At 39.1% G+C, this 20,031-nt stretch overlaps 1 protein-coding gene across 4 annotated transcripts in view; it reads left to right on the top strand.

Annotated features, from left to right (window-relative positions):
- The first annotated feature begins 975 nt into the window (after nt 1–975).
- OSBPL8 (oxysterol binding protein like 8) overlaps nt 976–20,031 on the top strand; it is a 194,802-nt gene continuing 175,746 nt past the window's right edge. For all 4 annotated transcript variants that reach the window (XM_036865913.1, XM_036865907.1, XM_036865908.1 and 1 more), the window contains exon 1: nt 976–1,325. The gene's annotated coding sequence lies outside the window, so the exon portion shown is untranslated. The remainder of the gene's footprint in view (nt 1,326–20,031) is intronic.

Below are 20,031 nucleotides of genomic sequence, written 5' to 3'. Positions count from 1 at the left end.
ATGAGTTACAAACTGAGTTTGGTTATTACATAAAGCTTTTTCATGTGCCTTCATTGTTAGCAGAATTTGATTATGATCTTTCTGCTTTTCTACCGCCCTTATTTTTGTACTGTTACTGTCTTTCTTTTGGTCACTTGCATTTTACTCTTCCTCTCAATAACAGGGTTGGGGGGAGCGTTCCTTGGACTACGGTTAAAAAGGAAGGCAAAAGGTTATGTCCAAAGTTAAGTACTACCTGAAAAAAAAATCAAGAATTAGTCTTTATTTTTTAAATGGAACGAACTGTCAAATTCCTGTGTAGCTGTTTAAACTGCCACCGACCTAACACATTGTAAAACTTAATGACTGTAAAACTGGCACGAAGGATCCTGAACAGGACTAGGAACCAAAATAAATTTTCTAGGCTATTTGCATCCCAGCGTGAAGGAAATGCACCATCCTCTCCTCAAAAATAAAAAGCTCTCATGAAGAAACCACGTGCTACTAGCAATAGGAACAAGTAGTTACTGCTTTCCAAGCCAGACACCACGATGTCTTCTGCTTTTCTTTGTTTGACTAAAACTTTAGTCAAGCCCCAGGCTGGGGAGGCGGGGGCCCCTGAGCCCTACCCGGGAGCTCTCCGGTGCAGCCTCCTCAGATGAGGCAGGGCCCTGCACGACCGGTCCCGAAGACCTCGCCTCAACAGGCGCGGGGCGGGCGGCGGTAGGTTCGCCTCCCGAGACCGCCCCAGGGTGTGCAGAGGCGGTTCGGCGGCGATCAGACTCTGCCGGAACCAGGTGTTGACAGTTGCTCCAGCCCGCCTGTCGCCGGCCAGGCAGAGGAGGGTTCTCCATAGCCGCCTCCGCGCGTCGTCACGTGACGGGAAGGGGGTGCGACGGAGCCCGCTAGCCGGGGGGCGGGGCCGGGGGCGGGGCCTCGAATGTGAAGGATCTCGGAGGCTCTGGATGCCCAAAGAGGTGGTGGCTCGGCCGATGACAGCATTAGGCCGCGACGCGTTCCCGGCCGGGCGGTGGTGGTAGCGGCAGCCCGAGCGGCTGCAGCGTTAGCTTTCGCCGGGGCGGTAGCCGCCGCCGGTAGCCCGCAGACGGAGGGTAAGTGGGGGCCCGCCCTGGCTGGTAGACCGCAGGGCCGGAGTTCCCGCCCTCCTAGCGGGCCGAACGGGCAGTGCCTCCGTGGCGGCCAGGCAGCGCTCTTGGTCTGGGCTCGCGCCCCAGCTGCCGCCGGCGACAGCGGCCGAGAGAAGTTGGGGTCCGATTGGACGCGTGCAGGGCCCCAGAGGAACCAACCGGCCGCCTGCGCCCCGCCTCTCCGGGGGCTCCACACCGGTGAGTGTCGAGCCGGTCCCTGAGTTGGGGGGCGGCGGGTTCGCACCCCTACGGGCGACTGCACACCCTGACTTCCACGTTCTGAGCTGGGGCGGGCGGGCACTCCGGGCCCCCGCGCCGGGGAGTTTTTCTTTGGCTCCTTTGTCCCCTTTTGGAGTGGGAAATTCCAAAGGCTGGCGGGGATGGAGTGTTTTGGGGCCCACGGTAAGTGCGTTTGCAACCTTCCAAAGCCGTGACAGGGGCAGGGGCCGGTACGAGCTTTCTGTTGGCCCTGTCTGCCTCCTCCCGAAGTTTGGGCGGACAGCGGGGTCTCGCCGGAAGCCCCGGCGGCCTGGAGAGCTGGCGCTTTGTCCCTTGGTGCAGTTAAGGCGAGGCTCCCGTTTTCCTGTGACAGCCCCAGAGGAGGCTGTGCCGCGCATCGCAGACCTCACCCGCCCTTGCAGAGCCGAGGGCCATGGTGGTGTTCCTCTAAACCTCAGTTCCTGTGGCCTTCTTGTAGCGTAGGAGGAAGGCGAAGCCTTTGCTGTACTTTTAAATGTAATGTTTGTTTCTGAGCTCCTTCTCAAGAATGGAATCAGGTTCCAAGGAGCTTCACAAAGAGCGTGCATTTGGTTCCTTGAGCCGTCCTCTCAAGACCGGCCGAGGCGAAGCAACAGTATATGCAGATTTTCCACTCACAAAAGTCATTTAACACCCTTCTTTATGAGAGACGTGCGGTTGGGGAACATACTTAATTTCATTTTATCTAAATGCTGCCTGAAATAATAGGTAACTTGGGCTCCTACTTGAACAGATGGGGAAATTTACCCAACTGATGGTATACGCATATTTACTTTAGATAATTTAGTGAAGTTTTTGCCTTTCTGATGCTGGAAGACGTAAATGACTTCTAAGTAGTATTAGAATGCACTGTGTATGGTAGGGTTATTCGTTTTTAATTAACTTCCCCTGAAAGTTAGCCTCAAATTAGTGCTACTTTAGGTCTTTTCAAATAATCATTTAAAAAGTTTTGTTGTTTTTTTTTTTTTTTGTCCCTCCCTTAGGATTCCAAGGATTGTGGAGGAACATGGGTGGAATGCTTGTTAGGTTTCCTCCTTCCATCCCATCAAGTGTCATCTAAACTTGATCATGCTGAGAGACTAGGATCAATTTCTGTGCTTGCTAGATAGAACCTGTTTTGCAGTGAGATTATTAAGATCATGCTAGTTTTATGAAACAGGTTGGGGAAGGAAGAGTAAAGGCATGCATTTTGTCCTCTGTTAAAAGTACAGAGAATTTCAAATATTTGTTACCGCTTTTTTAATAGTAACTATGTATAGAATGACTACAATATGCCTGTTCAAAGTAATGGGAAAGGGAATAGATGAAACATAAGAACTACCTTTTAGGTCTTTAATTATGGAGCTTAAGTTGTTGTGGTCAAATTCCATGTGAACCATTTGAGCTACAATACACTGTACACAGGTGCTTAGAAGTGCCTGTTTAATTAAAAATGGTCATGGTTTATTTCTCTTTCATTGAATCATAATATTTGTTGTAGCTGTGATCTATGAAAAGGTGCTGCTACATTTTTTTCAGTTAGAATATTATTACATTTTAGAGGCAATCAAATATGTTCTTACAAAACGTTTATGGCACCTATAAATTTGGCAATATCTAGTTTTTAGGTTTCTTTTGAATTGAAAAGCTTTAAAATATACTTTGGAGTAAGTACACATACTGTTTGTAATGAAATTATGTTTTAGTTTTGATCTAAGAAAAAAGTGGTAAAATTAACAATTTGCGTTATAAAAAGATTTTTCTTTTTAAAGGACTAATTGCATAATTTAACTAGTGAGAGCCCTTAGTACATTTAAACGTGGTTTATAAATAATCCTTCAAGAGCATGTTACTTGAATTGAAGCATGAATGACAAAATAAAGAATTGATACTTAGATGTAGTTTTCTAACATTATTTTGGAAAATCCTTATCCTAATAATACTTGAAGTTTTATATTTTAATATCTATGTTATCCAAAGCTGAACACATTTATAGCTATGATTTTGGAGCATTGGGGGATTTAAAAGTAGAAGACATAGGTGCTATCTTATTCTTATGAATATGACCTACAAATAATACATAAATACAACTTGAATTAAAAAGTCTGTGCATACTTCATTAATAAAGGTGCCTACGTGCAAGGAGATTGAAGTATAGTTTCCTTGTGGTTGGGATACAGGAAGAGATGTCTGGACTAATGTGTGAAGATTTCAAGTCAATATTTTCTTTCAGGAAATCCCTGAAAGATTTTAGATCTTCCTTCCACCTTGGTCCCCACCCTCTCATATATCTTCTCAAAGGCATGAAGTTGAAGGTCTCATCTGGAACACATGATAGAAGGGATTTTTCCTCCCTGAAAAATGTTACCAAGTTTGCAAGGAGAGAGCTTTCTTCAGAGACCTTGTAGGAAAGGAGCTCTTGTCCGGAAACATCAAATTCTTCTACCCTATGTTATTCTTACTTTTATTAAAATTGGAAACAACGTAAGCTCTCCATGATAGCAAGGACCATTGACTTTCCAAATGCTTAATAGTTATCGAATGAAAAAAATGTAGTTCCAGATGTAAGACTGGAGAACAAAGAGGAGTATGGGATAATGTAGTTCAAATTAGATACAAGCAGTGAGGTGACAAAGAAATGATGTTGGCTTGGCAGAGGGAAGCAGGTCATTTAATCTGGGGAACTTTCTTGGAGGAGGTGATTCTTCATTTAAGTCTGGCTGAGAGCTGTATATCTGATGATAAGCAGGTGTTCTAAGAGGGATAGACAGCATGAACCAAAGCATTTTAATTGGACTGGGTAGTCATGTCAGATTAAACACAGTGAGTCTTTTTTGGTAACATTATGTAGAATTTTTCTTTTTCCCTCATAACTGTTACCTCTCCCAGATAAAAAGATTGGCACACTTTGTAAGAGCTAAAATTTGGAGTACTTGAGTTTTGGAAGTTGACAATTGTACGGTGAAAGCAAGAGCCTTGATCTGGGGGTTAGAAAATTTGAATTGGATTTCTGATTGCATTTTATACAAGCAGGTATCCTTAGGCAAATCACTGGGCCTTAGTTTTCTCATTTGTAAAGGGAGGATAATAATCCTTATCCCACAAGGTTGTTGGGGGAATGAGATTACATAATGTATATGAAAGTGCATATTTCAATATTAACACATAGGAGAAATCAACAAACATCAAATTATTTAAAAACATTTCTTTGTCTTTAGATCTTTAAAAAATATTTTGGTGTATTTATCACGAACTCTAATATCTACTTGACCTTTGCATTGATCTATGGTGTTAACCTTTAAATTTATCAGTATCAAAATTCTAGATGCTTAGTTTTCTTTCAATCAGGCATAATGCTTTGTGATATAAATGAGGCTTAATTGTGTTACTTCTTAATGTTACAAACCGCAAGGAATGCTAGATACCTCGAATTTGTAAAGCTTTAAGGGATATGTCTCACTGAAAAATCTGAGCCTTTAGGCTTTGTTCTCTACAGAATTTGCTTTTGAAGAAATTGCCCTTGCCTGTCATGCAATCTGTGTATTCATTGTTGTGAAAACACAGAGCATTTTCCTGCTATTAAGGAAAAAAGTTACCAAAAATATCCTTTATATGTTTTTAGTGGTCTGAGTGACTGTAAACCATGAGGAATCTCTATCCGCTGTGCTTACGTTAGAATTCAATATTTTGTGAGCAGGCTAATAGACTTCTGCATCAACCTATCTAAGCTTTTTGCTCCAGTAGCTGTTTGTTCTTTTATGAATCTCAAAATTTCATTATGCTTTGTGAACTCCTTGCAGTGTTTAAATCCAGGGAGCAGGCTGTCCTTTGTGTAATATTTGGAAGAGAATTGTACTATAAAAAGGCTAAAAAAGAATCTTGAATCTTCAAACGATAAGCTAGTTACCCGCCACCTTCCATATTCACAAAGGCCTGAAAAAAAAGAGGAAATGTTTTTTGAGCTTCAAGACTCTTCAGATAAAAAGGAGAAACTGTTTCATTCAGGGTTGCTTAAAAACATGATAGATTCAGAGGGAGATTGATAGCTCCTGAAGGTGTTTTAGTAGGAGTGGTTGGTCATAATAATAATAATAGCTTATATGTGTTGACTGCTAACTATGTATCAGGTACTTGACATATGTACTTGACAGTGACCCCTCCCCAAATCAGACTATTTTCTTGTCCTTTTTTAAACCTCAAGCACTGAGAGATGAAGTCGTTTGCCGCAGAGCCAGGATTTGAACTAAACCTGAGTCATGGGGAGGCTAAGCAGCAGGTGGTGGAGCTTACCAAAAGGATTTGAATTTGAGCTTTAACCTGACCTTTGACATCAGAACCTGTCCTTTTAACCGTCACATTATAATGCCTTGTAGAGTTTATTTGCAGTTGCCCCTTGTGACAGGTCTTGACCTTTATGATATTTCTCAGTCTATTTTGACTTTATGATTTGATGAAAATACAGTTTGTAATAAGATGGCCTCAGTTTTTTTCATTTCGTGTGTTTTGACTGACATCCTATGCTTTACTTGGAGTAAAGCAAATAATTCTTTATTGTTCATTCAGTGCCATTTTCTCACTAGGAAATTCCAGACTAAACTGGAACTATAAGGACATATAGTACAATAGATACAGTATTTTAAGGTGACTTGTTACAATTTTTAAAATTCATGCTTTTTTTTTTAAAGAGTAAAACTTATGCACAGGATTGGTATGGATGATCTTTATGAGTGATATTTGAGGGACACAAATCTGTATAATTAAAATCTATCCTTTTGAAATGTCCACCATTAAAGTAACTTGTTTTTTTGGCTGCCGGATGCCACTATTAGCAGGAGTAGTTTATCAGATTACATAGCTTCTTACAAAGAAGGCTCAGGCCCCTGTGAAAATTACGAAGTCTGTTAAAGTACTTTTTTTTTTCCAAAATTAAAAAAATTTTTAATTTAATGAATTTAATTTGGCTGCGTTGGGTCTTAGTTGCGGCGCACGGGCTTCTCTCTAGTTGTGGCAGGCAGTCTCCAGAGTGCACCGGCTCAGTAGTTGCAGCGCAGTGGCTTAGTTGCCCCGAGACATGTGGGATTTTAGTTCCCCGACTAGGGATCGAACCTGCGTCCCCTGCATTGAAAGGCAGATTCTTAACCACTGGACCACCAGGGAAGTCCTGTGTAAGTACTTTTTGATGGGGTTAGAGTATGGTAGATTTGGGGAGACAGCAGTTCAGTCTAAGTAACACTATTATTGGGTAAGAATAATGAGGTGGGATTCCTTGGACATGAGGGCACAGGTACATTGTTCAAGTAGAGAGTAGGGTGAGGGACTTCTGAAGACAAGTTTTGCTTACTGTATAATTTTACCTGTTGTTTTGACTATAGTAACATTTAAGATCAGCAGTCCAGAGGTAAAGAAAAACAGTGCTGTGTATCATAGTGGGGAGTTTGTAATAGTTCCCTAGGCTCTTTTGCCAGATGTGGATGCTTTATAAATACTCACTGATGATCAGGGAAGGACTCTCTTACTACCTATTATTTTAGAAATCTAGGGAGGCAGACTAGCACAGGCTCTGGAGCCAGGCTGCTTACGTTCAGAACCTGCACAGCCACTAAAGTAGCTCATTGCCCTGTACTGGCCCTATGCTGACATGAGATGGCTTCAGGGGAAGAATATGGTGTATTTAGGCAAAACGAGGCCCAGAGATGCACCCTGTGATTTTCCTGTTCTTATGTGGTATGAAAGAGATCTGGAAGTTCTCACATAATCCTAGTGAAGGAAATAGAAGTTAACAGAGTGAGAGCTAGCAAGCCGGTCATGAGGGTACTGTTGTGAGGGGAAGAACCAGGTTATAGACGTTGTGGAGAGGGCGGCTGTGGCAGATTCAGCTCAATGCCCACCAGAATTTGTTCTCTCTCTTGCCTTAGTTCAGTTAACACTGGGAGGTGTCTGCCCAGACAGGAACACATTTCTCAGTCATTCTCTCCTCTATCCCCATCCTCCTTCCCTGCATCTAGGTGGGACCATAAGACGGGTTTTCACCAGGGGAATGTGAATGGAAGTGATGCACTGTCCCTTCTGAACTGAGGTGGGAGAAAAACAGCTGTGTTTCTCCACCTTCTCTTTTCCAATCCAAGGGCCAGATGGAGAGGCTGGGCCTCTTCAGGTGTGATAATAAGATTGGGAAGATCTCAAGTCCCTCAGATTACCATGTGGAAGAAAGCTGTGCACCAAACAGGAGCACTCATGTCGGACTGTATAATTTTAAGGAGACATTTTAGTTGTGTGAAGTTACTGATGTTTATTTGTTAAGCAGCTAGTATGGCCTTAACCCAAGCATGGGCTGCTTAGAAGAGGTAGTTGAGGCCCTAAGAATATCCGTGCCAACAGGAGCTGAGGGGCCAGGTTAGGAGGTCAGTGGACGCTGCTGCAGCATCAGTATATGCCATTACGGCTCTATCAAACCTCAGAGGCCCGTGAGGACCCAGAGGGCAGTCCATGGGTCCACATTCAGACCACCCATAACATTCCCTGTGCCCGTGAAAGCTTTCCTCTACATCCAGATACCATGATAAGAATAAGGAACAGAGAAACTATAAACGTTTTTCTGTAAAAGTCTGAAGAGTTCCCGTAAAGCAGGGTTTCTCTAACTTGGCTTTATTGCCATTTTGGCCTGGATAACTCTTGTTGAGGTGAGGGCTGTCCCGTGTATTGTAGACTGTAGAGCAGCTTCCCTGTCCTCTACCCGTTAGATGCCAGTAGCACCTCCACTAAAGTACAACCAAGTATGTCTCTAGACATTGCCAAATGTCCCTTGGGGGACAAATCACCCCCAGCAGAGAACCTCTGCCTTAAAAACGGAGTTAACCTGAAAGAAATTATTTTAAACTGAAAGAAGCTTACCTTTAATTAATGGACTTTTTCTCGCCTTAGGAGGTGGGTGCAGTTCATGGGGGAGGTTGGTTTATGAATATGCAACAAAGGAAGCTGTGTTGTTTTTATAAAACATACTAGTTTCTATTGAATGTCGATCTACACTTTCGCTAATTTATCAGTTTAGACATTGTCTGGATTTTCCACTTTTTCTTTCTTCTTTCCTTTTCTTTCTAGACTGGTGGCTCTACTTCTTATTGCCTAGATAAACACATTTCCCCCATCCCCCCCAACCCCAGCTGTCACATCCATATGTCCATCACTAAATGACAAAAACCAAGATATGGTTTTGATACTATGACTGTGTAAGTATCGTTTAATCCTAGGCCAGATAGTATGCTCAGATTATGATTTCTTTTCTACAGATCCTATTAAGCAGCCCTTGGGCCACTTGAAGAAAAATACCTTGATACCATCAAGGTCCAGTGTATTTTATTTTATTTTATCAGTTGCTCAAAATCTAGCCATTGAATTAAAAACAATGGACATGACTTCCTATTTTCTTGGTGTTTCTAATTGCCCCCTTTTCTGGTATTGTATGCTTTTATCATAGTCTCCACCAACTCTTCATCATACTACCTGTTGTATTGTGTCCCCTATTTATCTGGCGTAATTGTAATTCTGCTTCAATTTGGACTAGTTGCCTTTTAGGTCTCTTTCTGGAACTTCCTTTCACTGTCCTCTTGAATTGGGTCCATTCTATTATAGATCTTCCTTTTTCACTAAATTTACTTGATCTTTTTTTTTGGAGTACAACTTCCAAAAAAAGTGTGTTTGAGAGGCAAGTTTTCTGAAATATTCTATGTATAAAAATATCTTCATTCTGTTCTCGTATTTGGCTGATAGTTTGGGTACAATATTGTAGGTTGCAAATAATTTTCCTTTGGAACTCTGAAAGCATTGCTTGGTTGTCTTCCAGTGCCAGGGATGCTGATTCGAAATCATGTGTCATCTAATTTACTACCCTTTTAAGGTGATTTGTTCTTTATTCTGTCTGAAAACTTTTAGTATCGTCTCTGTTTTATCTTTCTGCTGCAAACTCATAATGAGCTGTACATGTTGTTTTGTTTTGTTTTTGTTATATTTGTTTTAGGCACTCAGTTGCCCTTATTATTTGAGTCAGATTCTTCAGCTCTAAGAAATTCTCTCCTGTCTTTGATATTTTCTTCCCTTCATTTTCTTGTTTGCTTGTTTGTTCTTCAGTAGGCAGATGTTTTCTCTCTTGGACTGATCCTCATCTCATTTTTACTTTCATATTTTGTGATTCTCTTTGCTCTGTGTTCAGGGGATTTTTTTCCCTAGTTTTTTGGCTGATTTGTTGAGGGGAGGGTAATCCCTGAATTTTCTTGTTCTCTTTTTCTGCCATTCTTTTCTTGTTTTATGTTGTAGTACTCTCTTTAGTCTCAGAATATGCAAAGTAGATTTTTAGAAGACATTTCGTGTTTCCTCAATTATTTCCTTTTCCCGTCTGGCCAGCTTTTATGTTTGTTTTTGTAATCTTTTTTTTTTTTTTCTTTTTTTCCATGCTTAGTTTTCCTTATATGCCTGGATTGGTTGTCTCTTCATGTTTCAGAAAGAAGGACCGGCTTCCTGGTCTGGATGTTCCCCTCCCACCCTGTTCCTTGGACTGTTTTCCCTATTAGGTGTTTTTTTTTTTTTTTTTTTTTTTTATAAGTTTATTTATTTATTTATCGCTATGTTTGGTCTTCGTTTCCGTGCGAGGGCTTTCTCTAGTTGTGGCAAGCAGGGGCCACTCTTCATCGCGGTGCGCGGGCCTCTCACTATTGCGGCCTCTCTTGTTGCGGAGCACAGGCTCCAGAAGCGCAGGCTCAGTAGTTGTGGCTCACGGGCCTAGTTGCTCCGAGGCACGCGGGATCTTCCCAGACCAGGGCTCGAACCCGTGTCCCCTGCATTAGCAGGCAGACTCTCAACCACTGCGCCACCAGGGAAGCCCAGGTGTTTTTTTTTTGAGTAGGAATTCTGGGCACAGCGCTTTAGGGCAGAACAGTATAGGGTGGGGCCTATATATTGACAAGCATTTTAGGTTAAGAGGGAGGCGAGCCAGCTTCCAGGCTGTGGGCCCTCCAAATGCCAGATTAGAAGGGTTTATTACTCTGTGCCAGCATCCCCTAGACAGTTATTCACTTTCTTTAGAGAAAAGCTGACTGTGCTTTTGCCAGGGAGTAAATGTCAGTTGTTTAGGTGCTGCTTGGAGATGGGGGATGGGAAATGTAGTCCCTTATGCAGTCAGTCAGGTAATATATAATTCTCCTATTTTTAGCCCCACTATTTATTCCCACCCTTTGCTGAACCGCTTACTTTGCAATCATGGTTCTCTGGGGGTTCTGTCAGATGTATTGGTTCCCAACCTTTTGCATCACTCTTAAAGGGTATGATGAGGCTGTGGCTCCCTCTGCTTGTGATATCAATCAATTTCACATCTACTTTCATCTTTCAGAAATTTATGGACTTCTCTCTGTACTCTGTCCCCACTTTTTCTGTGTGTCTTATTTTTAATTTAATTTTTTATTACAGTTAAAATTTTTTATTTATTATATAAAGGTTACTTTCCATTTACAGTTATTACAAAATATTGGCTGTATTCCCCGTGTTGTACAGTACATCCTAGAGCCTATCTTACACCCAATAGTTTGTACCTCCCATTCCCCCACCCCTATGTTACCCCATCCCCACTTTTAATTTCTTTGCTCGTATGGTTTTATTTTTTTTCTGTATGAATTGTTTTTGTTTCAATGGGAGATCTGAAGTAACTGGAGGGAAAATTTATATTCAGTCCATCATCTTTTATTGGAGATCTTTTCTATTTTTTTTTGTTAATGCAATGATCATAAAAATTGTGATCATGATACTGTGTTGAAATACAGTGATACTTCTTCACTATTGATTTGAATAGGTATTTTGTATCTTTATGCCAGTTGGTCCTAAAATTTGTATGCTTTTTGAATTCTTGTTTGCTTCTTAGTTTTTCTGTTTCCTCTTCTGTTGTCACCTGCCCTAACTTGTACATGTCATTATGATCCTCTTGCCATTTCTAGTTTGTTCCTTGGAAACTGAATGAGACCATTTAGGATTGTGCATAAAATAGTGACTTTTCTCCAGAGAATGGCATGTCAGCTGTAAGCCCATGACTCTTGTGACATTTTGATTATTCATTACTTATTTTCTGTTTCTCAACTGTGTCCAGGCAGGTGAGGTGTTATTCTTTTTCATTTACCTTCTCTGCCTTAATTGTGATATCTGCTTTGGTTCCTTAGTTATTGATCTTTTTCTCTATAACTTTTCTGTTTCTTCTACCTAATTATCTTTGGTACTTTAAATGTTGAGCTTAGATTGCCTCGCTGGTTCATGAAGGCCGTAATTTTCATCTCCTCCTTTCATTTTATACTCAAAAAAATTTCCCAGCACTGTTTTAAATTTTTTATACCTTATTCTCTTTTTTATTTCCCAGTCTGCTTTCCTGAATCTTTAGGAAAATTGATTGATTATAATTTATCCTGGGCAAATAAATTTAAATTTGTCTGTTTACTTCCCTCTCTTCCATGATATTGCTGCATTTCTCTGTTAATCTTGTTCAGGCCTTCTCTCATGAGACTTTGTAGTTTTTTCTTCTACAGCTATGGTTTTGACTGCTGGAAAGTGTGTCTTTTATGATTGGAGTTATAATTCTCTTGCAATCAGAAGTTTATGTAATCCAGATTTTTTAAATGCTGACTACTTTGAAGGAAGTTGAGATCCTGTCAGAAGGGCTGTGATTTGGAAGGCTTATTAAACCCCTAGAATTGGCCTGATTATGTAAGATACTGTGGAACCTACATAGTACATGCTTATTTGAAATTTAAAGTAGCTTAGAAAAGAAATTGGCTCTTGTGTAGTTTCTTTATTTGCCCACTGTAGGGGAAGTCAAAGTTGTAAATATTCCCTAATGTTGATGTCTGTTTACTGATTCTTTTGTGAACTTTCTCTTATTCTGTGGAACTCTTGGTTTTACAATCCAGAGGTTTGATTAGATCATGGTTATATGTCTTTTGCTTTACCTTTTTCATGTATTCTAAGCATTTTTCCTTTTAGATACCTGTCATAATTACTATCCTTTTTGTCTGCCTCATTACGGTATCCTTTATTGCTTCTCTTAGGTTTATAGTTTTGGTACTTTTTCTCACTGTTCCTGAAATTTTAAAATAGAACCTTCAGCATTATATGGATAGTACTGTGACTGTTTTTCAAAGGTTTGATTACTTGGGAAATTATGGTTTTTATGTCTTTATTTTCCCAGGAATTTATGATTAGGGTGTAGGAATTTAAAAAAATAATACTCTGTCATTACTGAGGAAAAATTCCTCTGTGAAAACAGAGACTCATTTAAGAGGTTGATTGCTTGACATATTTAGTGTTTTAACTAGCAAGGTCTTATTTGGTTATTTTGGGGCTTCTTCTTAATTTACAGTAGTAGTAATTAGCCTCTTCAAACTTATAAGTTGAAATTAACCGGTGATACATTTTGTGGCTATGAGACAAATAATGATTTTAATTAAATTCAGCAAATATATGCTTTTTTTGGATTCTCCAAGAATTTTTTCATTGTCACCATATTGATCAGTTTTCTTTTAGGAACAGTCTTTGAATATGAGTTACTTCCATAGTTTCTCATTTTTGGTAGTCATTTTTAATTGAAGTATTAAAAATTGTGTTGGTTCTCATAGATCCTTTTTTTTTTTTTTTAAAGAAATTCACGTTCTTTTTATTTATTTATTTATTTATGACTGTATCGGGTCTTCGTTTCTGTGCGAGGGCTTTCTCTAGTTGTGGCAAGTGGGGACCACTCTTCATCGCGGTGCGCGGGCCTCTCACCATCACGGCCTCTCTTGTTGTGGAGCACAGGCTCCAGACGCGCAGGCTCAGTAATTGTGGCTCACGGGCCCAGTTACTCCGTGGCATGTGGGATCTTCCCAGACCAGGGCTCGAACCCGTGTCCCCTGCATTGGCAGGCAGATTCTCAACCACTGCGCCACCAGGAAAGCCCCTCATAGATCCTTTTTGAATTGGCATGTGGAAGTGTAATTATGTGTCTTGGTTACTTACATGATAAATTAAAGATGATCAGTACTTTGGTTGTGGTAATTTATACCTTGGATTCAAAACCCAGAAGCATCTAGGCCAGAGTTAGGCACTCAGACACTCATTTTTCTTTCATGCCCAAAATAAAAAGCCATCCTTAGCTGTATCAAAATATGAAGAAATTGCTTTTGGGATTGAATAAGAAAATCGGTAATAAAATTCCTTGAGATTATCTTGAATTAACTTTAGATCTTGCATTTTAAGCTTTGATCCTTAATAAAGAACCATCACCTTAAGTATGGGTATGAATTTACTTGTAGGAAACTGGGGTAAGTCTCTTGGTTGATTATAACCAGTTACCATAATTAATGAGAAACACATTCACTTTTTTCTAGTATCTTGATTTAAAACTAGGTTAATATTTTCCTTAGAAAAGAACCTTTTAAGAAAACAGTGAAAATTTACGCAGAATGAGGTAGTTTTAGCTGTAATTTAAAATATCTAAGTTTAAAAACAAAGACTTAAAATCCAAGGGAGACATTTAATATATAGGACTAAATTATTAATACTTGATTGCCAGGGAAATATTTCCAAATACTGTCCTTAAGAGGCCTTGATTTATTACTGTCTCAGAAACCCTCTTTGAGACCCTATGTCACAGGCTTGTGCAACCTAGCATTACAAACACCAACTGATTTAGTAAACAGATGCACTGGGAAAACAAGAAGCTTGCCAGAAGTATTGTCTTTCCTGCTAAATAACTTTGTGACCTTGGCAAACCACTTAGTCTCTGTGGGTCTTAGTAAAATGGAGAGTTGGAACAGATAGCCTGTTAGGTTCTTTTGAGGATTCCTTGACGATGCTAGGGGGTAGAATTACAATCAGATGATATATTATGTAATACAGTCCTTATAATAGCTCTGCAATAGATGGTATTATTCCCATTTTACAGATAGAATTATTGATGTTGTACAGACTCCATGTTCAAGTAACGTGATCAGTCATGTAGGTACTAAGGGGCCAAGCAAGAAGTTGAACCTTGGCCTATGTCATTCTGTAGCCGTGTTCTTTTTGGTATACAGCACTACCTTTCCAAGCCATGTTGTTAGAGTAGACCACCAGATTTTAGTGTTAGAATTTGTTCCGTTTCTTAATCTGTACTTCATAGTAAATGTGCTTTTGCATTATGTCATTTGTTATTCAGGAGAACCAGAAGTCAGGGATCAGGCCTGTCTGTGAGTTGTGCCCAAAGTAGAAATGTGTGACCAGCTTTTAAATAAGCATATTAAAACTTATATGTCTAAGAGATGATTGATGTGTTCAAAGTTATCTTGAATATATTTCAGTAATGTCACTGTTTTTCAGAAACACTTTTGAAACTATTCTTTCGGCATTTCTTTAGTGCCTTCAGCCTCATTCTTTTACCTATATTCTGTGGTGGCGAATAACATCTCTTGAGAATGGATTTGATATTTGGAAAAAGTGGGAAGTGATTCTGAACAGGGTCTCATACATAAAATTAGGGATCAAAATGAGAAATGTCATTTTTCGTTAAAAATAATCAGTGACCGAAAGGATGAAACCTATTATTCTTGTGTCATTTATATGGTAGCTAAGAAAGTGATTAGAAGAGAGGAGTTCGAGAATTGTTTTGTATGATGGCAAGTTGAAATGGTCTCTAAAAATGACTACTCTGAATGGAGATAACCTTTATTTGGATGTAAATTCTTCTATATTAGTTGAAGTTACATCTTAAGATAGTTACACTTGTTCTCTGTTTGCGACTTAGGCCAGTGCTATGCTGATTTAGCATGTGCTTCAGAGAAAGAGTTGGTGAATGAATTATACATGGCAGATATTCTTTCCATTTAAAGGAGATCAGAATCTATATAACAAAAAAAACAAGAGAATCTATATAACGTTTGTTTGCATAATAATTTAATCCTCAGTTATATTCATACTTATTATATAATTTGTGGTTATCCATATTTAGGTTTAATTCCAGGCAGCTACCCCATCCCATTTCCTAGCATGAACTAAAACCACTTCTGTTGCTAAGCCTGAGTGTACTCTCTGATGCAGGTTTACACGTAAAATAACTTTTTTGCAAAAATTATACTAGGCTGCATTATAAACGTATTTATATTACTGAATGGTTTTGTATATCAGTGCTGTACTCTACTGGTACAGATACTAAGCAATAATATACCTATATATCTTGTTGCAGAAGAACTTGTGATAGGAAGATTTCATTTTATCTTTTGAAGGCATTATTTTTCTTAATTTAAACTCCCAGATGGTAGAGTTTAATGAAGCTTCCTCATTTGTGAGTATTAAAGGATACTAAAAAATGCCTCTAGTCCCTTTTTAATAATACTTTTCCTTTTGAGGTTTCAAAATAATTTAATGTTACAAGACCTTTAATTCAACAGATATTTGAGGGTAAGTCACTATGCAGGGGCGGAAAATTTAGTGGGAACTAGATAGACATGCGACTTCTTTAAGTTTGTGTGTGTGGGAAGGGTGGGGAACGGACAGTAAACTACTAATTGCACAATTCACTGTGTAATCACCATTGTGGACAGTGCTAAGAGGAGGAAATAGAGGGTGATAGAAGATTTTGCTGACCTAGTGGGTGGGGAGGGGAGCCAAGGAAGGTGACTTAAGCTGAGGGGAAAAAGAAGAATATTTCTGTCAGAACATCTTGTTTAAATATCCTGGAACAGAAAGGAACTTGGCTTTTGCTACGAGTTGATTGAAAGAGTCCCCTGTGACTGGAGTGTTTAAAAAAAAAAAAAGTGATAGCAACGTGGCGCAGTAGGCAAGGACCAGGTCATGCGAGGCTTGATAGACCCTGTTAAGGATTTTGATTTTTGTCTTAAGGTGCCTTGGAAACCATTAGAATATTTTAAACAAAGAATCATGAAATGATCAAGTTTAGAATGATCACTCTGGGTGCTGTGTAAGAATGGTTTGGAGGGAACCAGGGTAGATGCTGGGAGACTCATTAGGTCGTGTTGAAATTAAGGTACCTATGGCTTATCCAAGGGAGAGTCCTGAAGGCCTGTGGGTCTCAAAGTGTGTCACCTGGGAACTTATTAGAAATGCAGATTCTTGGATTCTGCTGAGACCTATTAAATCAGAAGCTTTGGGGGTGGAGCTTAGAAATCTCTTTTTGAACAAGCCGTCCAGGTGATTCTGATGCTTCCTAAAGTTTTTGAACCTCTGCTGCAGGTCATTAGATACGTGGTTTTGGTGTAGGAGAAAGTTCTAGGTTGGTGATATGAATAGGGAATAACTGCAAGAAGATGGTAGTTGCAAATGAGAGGAGGAGAAGAGGCTCTAATAGAATGAAACCTTGAGACACTTTACTGTCCAAGTCCTGTACAGAGTGAGATGAGCTAGTGAAAGAATCAGAAAAGGATTGGTTAGAGGAACTAGAAAATCAGGAGCGTCTTTGCATAATGGCATTGGCGAAGGAAGCATTAAACTTGGCAATGAAGGGTCTTTGTGTGAATAACTGTAGTGGGAATACAGAGGTAGGCACCAGATTTCAACGGGTTGAGAAGGAAGTGGAGAGAGGAGTGAAGAAAATACAATTTACTCATTTAAGACATCCCTTACTCTTTGGACAGATATTTAAAATTCCAAAATATGGGAGAAGTAAACTAAATAACCTTGATGGGCAGCTAACCAGCATAAGATTCTATTGAGAACTGTATGATAAACTCTCATTGTTTGGACCTATTGATTTTGAAACTCATAATCTACATAGAGGACTGAGCTCAAGTTTATCATTGTCTTTACCGTTTTGCAAGGAATGCTGTAGTATAATAATAAACTTATGGGAGGGATGTTTAGCCTATCAAGAATGCTGGGTCTTTTTTTAACATGATTGAAACCACTTTAGCAGTATGCATTTATATGAAAGTAATTTTTAAATTATACATACTCTTATTCATTACAAAAGTATTAATTCATTTTCTATTACTATTATGTATCTAAAGGAAAACTTCTTAATTAAAAATTTTTTTTAAATTGAAGTATAGTTGATTTACAATGTTGTGTTAGTTTCAGGTGTATAAAGGAAAATTCTTTAAATGCATTTTATAATTCAAATTCCAACTTTTAATTTCTTTAATTACCTCAACTTGTTAGAATTATTTTAACGTGTTAATGTTATGCTGTTCTTAAGGAAGACCACATTTACTGTGAAGCCAAATTAAGATAATTTCAAGGTCAACCCCCATTACAAAGTAATGTCTTTCAAGTTGTGTGTGCGTGCGCGCATGCGCACACGGTGTGCATACACACAAGGGAGGGGAGGGGGAGGGGGGGACAAGCCATTTTGAGATGCATTTTCTCAGTGAAAAATTTTTGTTTAAATTTTTTAAAATGCAAAAACATGATTATTCCATCAACATATGCTGTCTGTAAAATTCAACAGTACAGAAACTCATAAAGTTAGTTTCTGTTGCCACTAGACCCCGCTTTATGTCCCAGAGAGTCCACATATTACCGATTTGGTATTATTCTTCCAGACGTTCTTCCCTTTCTCCCTCCCACCGCCCACCCTCTCTCCCTCCCTCCACCCACCCTCTCTCCCTTTCTCTCTCGCTCTCTCTGTATATATATATATATATGTACGTGTATGTATAATTTTTTGAAAAATAGAACTGGGATTATAATGTAATGCTGTTTTGCAGTTTTTTCGCCAATCAATACATATTACATCTAAAAGGCTGAATCCTAGTAATTCCTCCCATTGAATTTATATTTTGTTTTTTGAACATTGAACTGAGACTTAAAGAGACTTGGGTTCTGGTCTCTTTTTGCTCTATGATCTTGGGCAAGTCACTTAATCCCTCTGTGTTTAGTTTCTTCATCTGTAAAATTTAGAGACAGTGAGTTATTGATTTGAAGATTTCTAATAGCTCTAAAGTTTATTTAGGAATGCTAGGATTTCAAAGGGCAGACATTTCCTGGAATTTTATATAGAAAGTGATTATCTTAACCCACCTGTGAATACTTAAAGGGTTAAGTTCTTGCCAAATTAAAAACACAATAGTGGGGGGAAGAAGCATGTTAGAAACAAGATTCAAAAAGATGATTTCCTGTCATTTACTCCTGTCCTTAGTAGGCATACCTGCTGCTTTTAGGATAAGCACTGACCCCTAAAAAAAAAAGAGCTTTCTTAGAGAGCTGATTAAATTTTTGACTGCAAATTCACACCACTTTTTTTGCGGGGTGTGGGATATGGGTGGGTCTGTTGGGTCTGTGTTTGGTTTTACCCATCGATTGTTCATGGGAGATAAGACAACTGGAACTGCTCAGCATTCTTTAAGGAATTGTGTCATCTTCTCACATAAGTGGCTTAGAAAAGCCAGGGCACTAGGGATAGGAGCCATTGGTATGAGGCCAGGAGCTGTGCTTTCTGTTCTTTAGCTTTCTACTTTGCAATTATTTGCTAAGTAAAATTTTCACAAAAAACTTGAGAAGGCAAAGCAGTCTTAGTTTGAAGAATCTCTGAGTGAAGGTGTTTGGCTTTTGAATTAGCATTGCTCTGTTCTTATTATTAATATTATGTTTATTAAAAGATGGTTTTTATTTTCCTGCTTTCAACGTCTCAGGTTGCTGATTTTATTTCCTTTTCGTTATCTTTTTTTAATTGTTTTCATCTTTTTTTATCCATAGTGTTCTTTGTCCATTAAACTTTTAGGGCCTCTTTTCTTATTCCTAATCTTTAGCTTGTATTTTTCTAATATTTTCTTGTCACCTTTATAGATTTTGAATTTCTCTGCCCTTTTCATTTGATTTTTGTGCTTAAACTCTTTTTAAAAATTTAGCTATATTTTTCCAAATAGGATTTTATTAAGGTAGAGACACAAATAAGTATAAAGGAGAATAATTGAGAAAACTAATGACTCCAACAGTGGCTTGCCCAGGGAGAGCTTTAGTTTATTTTTATTGATACATGTGTTCTTTTTTCTATATACCTGGCTGCTGGGTGGTATGGTTCTAATGTGGATAGCCCCAAATATACTTCACACTCTAAGCAAGAGATTCAGGATAACTTTTTTCCCCTCTACTTATCCAATAGTAGCTCTTAGGGCTTCTCATAAGAGACTTTCTTATTCCTTTAAATTTTGAACCACTTCCTCGTAGCTTTAATCTGAGTAATGCAGATGCACCATGAGCAAATTTCCCACCTCTAAATAAAATAAGTTTATTTACAGTGATAAAGCCTTTGAACTATACTTAAAAGGACTGCTCTCATGTTTCCTGTCATCCCTTTAATTATGTTGAAGGTGTTTGATTTTAAAAGTTTCACATGAAATTGAACTATTTGTAGTGAGGTGGATGGACCTAGACTCTGTCAAACAAAGTGAAGTAAGTCAGAAAGAGAAAAACAAATACTGTATGCTAACACATATATATGGAATCTAAAAAAGAAATGGTTCTGAAGAACCTAGGGGCAGGACAGGAATAAAGATGCAGATGTAGAGAATGGACTTGAGGACACGGGGAGGGGAAGGGTAAGCTGGGACGAAGTGAGAGAGTAGCAATGACATATATACACTACCAAACATAAAATAGATAGCTAGTGGGAAGCAGCCACATAGCACAGGGAGATCAGCTCGGTGCTTTGTGACCACCTAGAGGGGTGGGA

This window comes from Balaenoptera musculus, chromosome 10 (assembly GCF_009873245.2).
Source record: "Balaenoptera musculus isolate JJ_BM4_2016_0621 chromosome 10, mBalMus1.pri.v3, whole genome shotgun sequence".
NCBI classification, from domain to species: domain Eukaryota; kingdom Metazoa; phylum Chordata; class Mammalia; order Artiodactyla; family Balaenopteridae; genus Balaenoptera; species Balaenoptera musculus.
The sequence above is the reverse complement of the archived record's forward strand: the minus strand, read 5'-3'. Positions and strand labels throughout refer to the sequence as shown.